Source organism: Gordionus sp. m RMFG-2023, chromosome 3 (assembly GCF_954871325.1).
Source record: "Gordionus sp. m RMFG-2023 chromosome 3, tfGorSpeb1-WG-v2, whole genome shotgun sequence".
NCBI lineage: Eukaryota > Metazoa > Nematomorpha > Gordioida > Chordodea > Parachordodidae > Gordionus > Gordionus sp. m RMFG-2023.
The window spans coordinates 27,724,109-27,732,789 of NC_088777.1; positions in this window are offsets into that span (position 1 = coordinate 27,724,109).

Sequence of the window (8,681 nt, forward strand, 5' to 3'; positions counted from 1 at the left end):
GAAATAGGCGGAATTATTTATAAAAAGTAAGGTGCAATTACCAATACATATGCTAATGTGTAGCCCTTTAATTGAACATTAAGAATCTTTAAACGGCATATCAGCAGAATTAACGGCTAGTGAGTTATGAGAAAAATAATAGTGTTGTCACTTTGCCAAAACCGAAAATAAATAAGAATAACTTTCGAGACTGGCAATTAATTAGTTTACAATTTGTGCTTTAATATTCCCAAAACGAGATACCGTATCATTAACCGCAAGCGTATGATATTTATTTATATGTGAAGAGTGAATTAGCGGAATTATTTATAAAAAGTGAGGTGCAATTTGGGATACTTATGCCAATATGTAGCCCTTTAATTGAACATTAAGAATCTTTAAACGGCATATCAGCAGAATTAACGGCTAGTTAGAAGCAAAATAATAAAGTGTTGGCACTTTGCCAAAACCGAAAAAAAAATAAGAATAACTTTCGAAACTTGGCAATTATTTAATATTATATTTGTGCTTTAATATTCTCAAAACGGTATATCCGTATCATTAACCGTAACCGAGTTATATTCATTTATTTGAGAAGCGGAAATCTTTGTAAATGTGAGGTGCAATTACCGATACATATGCCAATGTGTAGCCCTTTAATTGAACATTAAGAATCTTTAAACGGCATATCAGCAGAATTAACGGCGAGTGAGTTATGAGCAAATTAATAAAGTGTTGACACTTTGCCAAAACTGAAAATAAATAAGAATAACTTACGAAACGAATCTTCTAATTTATAGTTCTTTATGTAAACTTATTACAAACCTTATTGCTTGTTCTTCAATTACTTAGTTTACAATTTGTGTATTAATATTCTCAAAACGGGATATCCGTATCACTAATAATAACCGAGTTAAACCTCAAATTTTGAATTTAGAAATTAAGAATAGTTAAAATTTCTATTATTCATCTGTCCTCCGTTAGAAGTACTTTAATCAGTTTAGCAGCTAAAATTAAAATATTAATAGCTAAATATAAAATGGCGTCACACTAAGACAAAATCAACAATAACGACATACATCTTTTGCCATTATTTTGTAATTAACTATTAAATTTTTATAATTTAAAAATTTAGGCAGCGACACAGATATTTTATTATTTATCTCTGATACCAGTAATATAAAATTTAAATGGGTACATTGTAATTTATGACTTTTGTACTAGTCGCTTTATTATTTAATTTGCCAAAAATCTCATAGGTAAGATATAATATATATTTACATAATGCGAACAATGTAGATTATATTAATCACAATAATAAAGAATAATTTGTTATAATTGCGGTATATATATTTATTTAGTCAGACATGATGTCGTTATAATTATAATTTATGTAAATTTAAGCGCGCTATTACTAAATATCACCCGGGCTATCTAAGATTATATTTTATTTTTATGAATTTGTATGAGATATATAGCGTTTGAATTTCACTAAAGTGTTTTAGGTTTAAGCACATGATTGAATATCTCGAGCTAGTTATTAAGGCCCATCTACATGATACCTAAATTAAATATTGAAAAATATTAATGATTATAATTATTTCAAGTTTTTATACCTTTTCCATATAGTATGAGCGAATAATGCAGTTTCACTTAGCCACGTGAGGAATAGATTGTGAGTTTCAATAGAAGCATCTTAAATACTTTAGATTAAAATATACATTAAAAAATTAACCTTTCACTATATTTGGAAATAAATTATAAGAGCAAATATAGCAGTCGCGTCCTATTGCCGGAAGCACCAAAATTTTTGATATTGAGAAAAAGTTGAATATATATCTCCCTTAATTTATCTCGATGAAGAGCATATATAACCGGGATCATTACATTTTCATACATTATTTACAATGTATAGAGCTGAACATATAATCTAGGAACTATACAGAAATTTCCGTCCATACATATTGTTGAAGCGGATGACATCAATTTTAGCGTTACCAAAAATCAATATTCTACTATTTTCAGTTGGGAATATTTGAGATCTTGAGGTTTTTATGATGGGGTTCAAATTATATCATGAATTGAATGGGGCATGGAAGGCCTATATTTTTTTCAGGAGCCTATCAATATGATGACCCCCTAATTAATATAAATGAGGGAATTGCTTCGAGATATTTTCAATATAGAGTTTCTGAACATCTTATTTAAATACTTTTGGAATATATATTCATTCGCGTTTCAACTGGTTTTGAGAAATAGTTTTTTCTATAGACTATTTCGTTTTTAAGAACTCAAAATAAATAACATTAGGGTGTGTTCATGTATACCTGATGAATTATAAGTGTGATCATATTTACATTTTGCAATACAGCCTGATTTCCTGAAACAGTAATGAAAATATCGAACCTTTCATAATGAAATCTGTATGGCTTATTTTGATAAAAAAGGAAATTTTGCCTATTGGCATATTGGACCTTTAATAATATATATATATTTATATTAATATTTTAGATTGTTACCATAAATGTTTTGATTTATTCAAGCATAGCATTAGATAAAAGTATTTAATTACCGTCTAATAATTTATTTACCCAATGGTGTCAGCAGAAGAGGCCCTGACCCTATCTGAGAGTGAATTGCAAGGTGATTTAAATGGGATTGGCTATAAAAATTTTAATTGCTTCCAAATAATTATTTAATTACATTTTATTGGAATAGGAGGTTAAACAAGGTATTGTTGCAGCTTGAAAATTTGAAAATAAAATAATTTATTTTAATAATTTATTTACCCTCTGTTGTCAGCAGAACAGGCCTTGACCCTATCTGAGGGTGAATTACAAGGTGATATAAATAGGATTGGCTATAAAAAATTTTAATTGCTTCCATATAATTATTTAATTACATTTTAATGGAATGGGAGGTTGGACTAGGTATTGTTGCAGCTTGAAAATTTTAAAATAATGTAATTTATTTTAATAATTTATTTACCCTCTGTTGTCAGCAGAACAGGCCTTGACCCTATCTGAGGGTGAATTTGTTTTTAGCAGAACAGTCCTGACCTATCTGAGGGTGAATTACAAGGTGATGTAAATGGGATTGGCTATAAAAAATTTGAATTGCTTCCAAATAATTATTTAATTGCATTTTAATGGAATGGGAGGTTGGACTAAGTATTGTTGCAGCTTGAAAATTTTAAAATAAGGTAATTTATTTTAATAATATTTACCCTCTGTTGTCAGCAGAACAGGCCTTGACCCTATCTGAGGGTGAATCTGCAAGTGTAAATGATGTTTTTTTTTCGATTTTGAATTTGGCGATTTAGTGGTTATATTTTCATATTTATAATTTATTCTTTTTTTTATATTTTTGCTATTTTTTGTTTGTTTTGTTTTTTGCTTTTTTTGCTTTTTTAGTATTTTTGCCATTTTTTTCTTTTTTTTGTTTTTTTTTAGCTTTTTTTAAATTTTTTTTTTGTTTTTTGCTTTTTTGTAAACAGTGTTCAGCTGAGGTGTTAAGGATTAAAAGAATATATACTATATATATATAATTTATGTGTGAATTATATATCTTAAAATAAAATTGCATAATAATTATTATAAAAGACCGCTTAATGGGATAAAAATTGAAGAAGTGCTAAATTAAATTTAGTTCCTGGCGTATTGAAAGCAAATGAAACCATGAAATATAGAATTCGAAACCAGTAAAAATATATCCTTTGAAAGTCATATGAATGTGCAAACAATATTTATATAATCCTAGATTTATACATATAAATCAATTAATATATCCAGCATCTACATGATTAGGGGTGGGAGGGGGGGGGGGTGTAAGTACATTTTGCCTAATTTTTATAAGGGGGTAGGAGGGTAGGCACTTTTAAGGGGGCATGATAAATTTTTTATGGATAGGGTAAAATATAACGCTGTATTGCTAATCATCAATTGCGTTCATTGTAAATCCTGTCATGTAGACGCTGAATATATTTTATTGTTTTGCTTCTAACTCACTAGCCGTTAATTCTGCTGATATGCCGTTTAAAGATTCTTAATGTTCAATTAAAGGGCTACACATTGGCATATTTATCGCTAATTGCACCTAACATTTTATAAATAATTCCGCTTCTCAAATAAGCAAATATTAGTCGCATGTGGTTATAGATACGGATATCCTGTTTTGAGATAATTAAAGCACAAATTGAATACTAAATAATTGCAAAGTTTCGAAATTTATTCTTAATTTTTTTCGGTTTTGGCAAAGTGCCAACACTTTCTTATTTTGCTCATAACTCACGAACCGTTAATTCTGCTGATATGCCGTTTAAAGATTCTTAATGTTCAATTAAAGGGCTACACATTGGCATAAGTATCGCTAATTGCACCTCACATATACAAAGAATTTCGCTTATTTCCGCTTCTCATATAAATAAATATAACTCGGTTAAGGTTAATGATACGGATATCCCGTTTTGAGAATATTAAAGCACAAATTGAATACTAAATAATTGCCAAGTTTCGAAAGTTTTTCTTAATTTATTTCGGTCTTGGCAAAGTGCCAACTCTATTATTTTGCTCATAACTCACTAACTTTTAATTCTGCTGATATGCCGTTTAAAGATTCTTAATGCTCAATTAAAGGGCTACACATTGGCATAAGTATCACTAATTGCACCTCATATTTACAAAGAATTACGCTTCTCAAATAAATAAATATAACTCGGTTACGGTTAATGATAAGGATATCCTGTTTTTAGAATATTAAAGCACAAATTGAATACTAAATAATTTCCAAGTTTCGAAAGTTATTCTTAATTATTTTCGGTTTTGGTAAAGTGCCAACACTTAATTATTTTGTTCTAACTAACTATCCATTAATTCTGCTGATATGCCGTTTAAAGATTTTTAATGTTCAATTAAAGGGCTACACATTGGCATAAGTATCGCTAATTGCACCTCACATTTACAAAGAATTCCGCTTATTTCCGCTTCTCAAATAAATAAATATAACTCGGTTACGGTTAATGATACGGATATCCCGTTTTGAGAATATTAAAGCACAAATTGAATACTAAATAATTGCCAAGTTTCGAAAGTTATTCTTAATTTATTTCGGTCTTAGGAAAGTGCCAACATTCTATTATTTTGCTCATAACTCACTAGCCGTTATTTCTACTGATTAACCGTTTAAAGATTCTTAATGTTCAATTAAAGGGCTACACATTGGCATATTTATCGCTAATTGCACCTTACTTTTTATAAATAATTCCGCTTCTCAAATAAGCAAATATTACTCGCTTGTGGTTATAGATACGGATATCCCGTTTTGAGAATATTAAAGAACAAATTGAATACTAAATAATTGCCAAGTTTCGAAAGTTATTCTTAATTTTTTTCGGTTTTGGCAAAGTGCCAACATTTTGTTATTATGCTCATAACTCATTAGCCGTTAATTCTGCTGATATGCCTTTTAAAGATTCTTAATGTTCAATTAAAGGGCTACACATTGGCATAAGTATCGCTAATTGCATATCACATTTGCAAAGAATTCCGCTTCTCAAATAAATAAATATAACTCGGTTACGGTTAATCATACGGATATCCCGTTTTTAGAATATTAAAGCACAAAATGATTACTAAATAATTGCCAAGTTTCGAAAGTTATTCTTAATTTTTTTCGGTTTTGGCACAGTAACAATTTATTATTTTGCTTCTAACTCACTAGCCGTTAATTCTGCTTATATGCCGTTTAAAGATTCTTAAAGTTCAATTAAAGGCCTACACATTGGCAAATGTATCGCTAATTGCACCTTATTTTTATAAATAATTCCGCCTATTTAAGCTTCTCAAATAAGCAAATATTACTCGCTTGTGGTTAATGATACGGATATCCCGTTTTGAGAATATTAAAACACAAATTGAATACTAAATAATTGCCAAGTTTCGAAAGTTATTCTTAATTTTTTTTGGTTTTGGCAAAGTGCCAACACTTTCTTATTTTGCTCATAACTCACTAACCGTTAATTCTGCTGATATGCCGTTTAAAGATTCTTAATGTTCAATTAAAGGGCTACACATTGGCATAAGTATCGCTAATTGCACCTCACATTTGCAAAGAATTCCGCTTCTCAAATAAATAAATATAACTCGGTTACACTTAATGATACGGATATCCCGTTTTTAGAATATTAAAGCACAAATTGAATACTAAATAATTGCCAAATTTCTAAAGTTATTCTTAATTTTTTTCGGTTTTGGCAAAGTAACACTTTATTATTTTGCTTCTAACTCACTAGCCGTTAATTCTGCTGATATGCCGTTTAAAGATTCTTAATGTTCAATTAAAGTTACACATTAGCATATGTATCGCTAATTGCACCTCATTTTTGGATATTCCGTTTTGAGAATATTAAAGCACAAATTGAATACTAAACAATTGCCAAGTTTCGATAATTATTCTTATTTATTTTCGGTTTTGGCAAAGTGCCAACACTTTCTTATTTTGCTCATAACCCACGAACGGTTAATTCTGCTGATATGCCGTTTAAAGATTCTTGATGTTCAATTAAAGGGCTACACATTGGCATAAGTATCCTTAATTGCACCTCACATTTTATAAATAATTCCGCCTACTTCACTCTTCTCAGATAAATAAATATCATACGCTTGCGGTTAATGATACGGATAACCCGTTTTGGTAATATTAAAGCACAAATTTTAAACTAATTAATTGCCAAGTTTTAAAAGGTAATCTAATTTATTTTCGGTTTTGGCAAAGTGCCAACACTTTATTATTTTGCTCATAACTCACGAGCGGTTGATTCTGCTGATGTGCGGATGGAAGTCCAATTAGGTGCAATTAAGGCTCTTAATAATATCATATTTTTTGTTAATTGCACCTCAAGTCGTTCTGCCAACTTCACGTTTTTTAAATAAAGATAGCTCGGTTACAGTTAGTGATACGGATATCTGGGTTTGAGAATATTAAAGAGTAAATCAAATACTACATTATTGCTAAGTTTCAAAAAATAATCTTTTTTATTTTCGGTTTTGACAAAGTGCCAACACTTTCTTATTTTGCTCATAACTCACGAACGGTTCATTCTGCTGATGTCCGGATAGAAGTGCAATTAGGTGCAATTAAGACTCTAAATAATGGCGTAACATTTGTAAATTGCACCTCAAGTCGTTCTGCCAGCATCAAAATTTCACACTTTCCTTATTTTGCTCATAACTCACGAACGGTTCATTCTGCTGATGTCCGGATAGAAGTGCAATTAAAGTTCTAATTAATGAAATCAATTTTGTCAATTGCACCTCAAGTCGTTCTGCCAACTTCACAGAGCAAAATTATTTAGATGTTTCTCCATTTCCTTAAACTCATGTACAATCTTATAAAATAAATATTATTATAAAAATGACAATTTACCTTTAGGTGTTTCTTGAGGTTATAGTACTGGATTTAAATAAATATATAATCCAAAACTGGCTTCAAATTTATTTGTTCAAAATGTAAAAAAAAAATATTTCCTCAAATTTCAAATCTAGGGAATGGGAAATTTGTTTTATAGCTATTAAGAACATTTTCTTCCCTGATATCTTCCATTTCATTAATATCATTGTCTGAATCATTTTCAACGATTTGGATATCCATAGGCGATGACATTTTAAATGATTAACACGTGATTTAGGTTTATAATACAAATGAAAATATAAATTACAAATTGAAAATATATTTTAATTTCAAAATTAAATAATAAATCATAAAAATTATGATATTATATTTAAATTTTCATGTTTATACTTACCTTCATTATATTTTTTAAAAGTAGCTAAGTAGCGGTTACTTAGTTACTTTCAAAAAATATAGCGCGCTAAAAAATTAAATAATTACAAAAAAAGTAGCCGCTATTAGCTATAGCTACGAAAAAAGTTAGCGCTACTTTAACAACTCTGGAAAATATACAATTTTGAATTAAAGATTATGGTGTAATGTTTAAATATACTTTTATGATATTAATGTTTAAATATTTTTTTATAATATTGATGCATGTGTTATACACAACACATTGAAAACCACTATACATAGCCAAGATAAAGAAATAAAAAAAGCAAATTTTTATGTAATGTATAAACTTGAAAATAATAAGATAGAGAAAGATTGGAATAGTTGGAAAGAAAAAAGGTAAGAGAGGAAAAAGGAAAAATTTAAATGCAATATGTTTTGAAAAGAGAAATAATATATTAAATTTATGAAAGTAAAGTTAATGTTGAATTTAATAGATAATTTGATTCCAATTAAAAAGAAAGAGAGGTGTGAGTTTATTTAAAAAAAAAAATTCATAAAATATTTAAGATTAATATTAAATATTTAGCAAATAAAAGAAAAGATAGAAAAAGTATAGGTTTAAAAGGTTTTCAATTGTATAATTGAGTGAATTAAAAATAAGTGATAACATGTGTTTAAAGAATTTATTTTTTATAATGTTTAAAATTTTTGTACCATTGGATATGGTATGCATATTAGTGTATTTTGTAAAGATTTTTATTGGATTGGGATGTGTAAAATATTTTGATTTAGTTTTTAAACCCAGTGTTTTGATAGTAAGTTTTATTTTGTTAACCTTAAAAAACATTGAATGGCGATAAAGGTATTCCTTCATAGGAAAATCAGACCTCAAGATATGCAGGGCCGAAAAGATTGCTTAT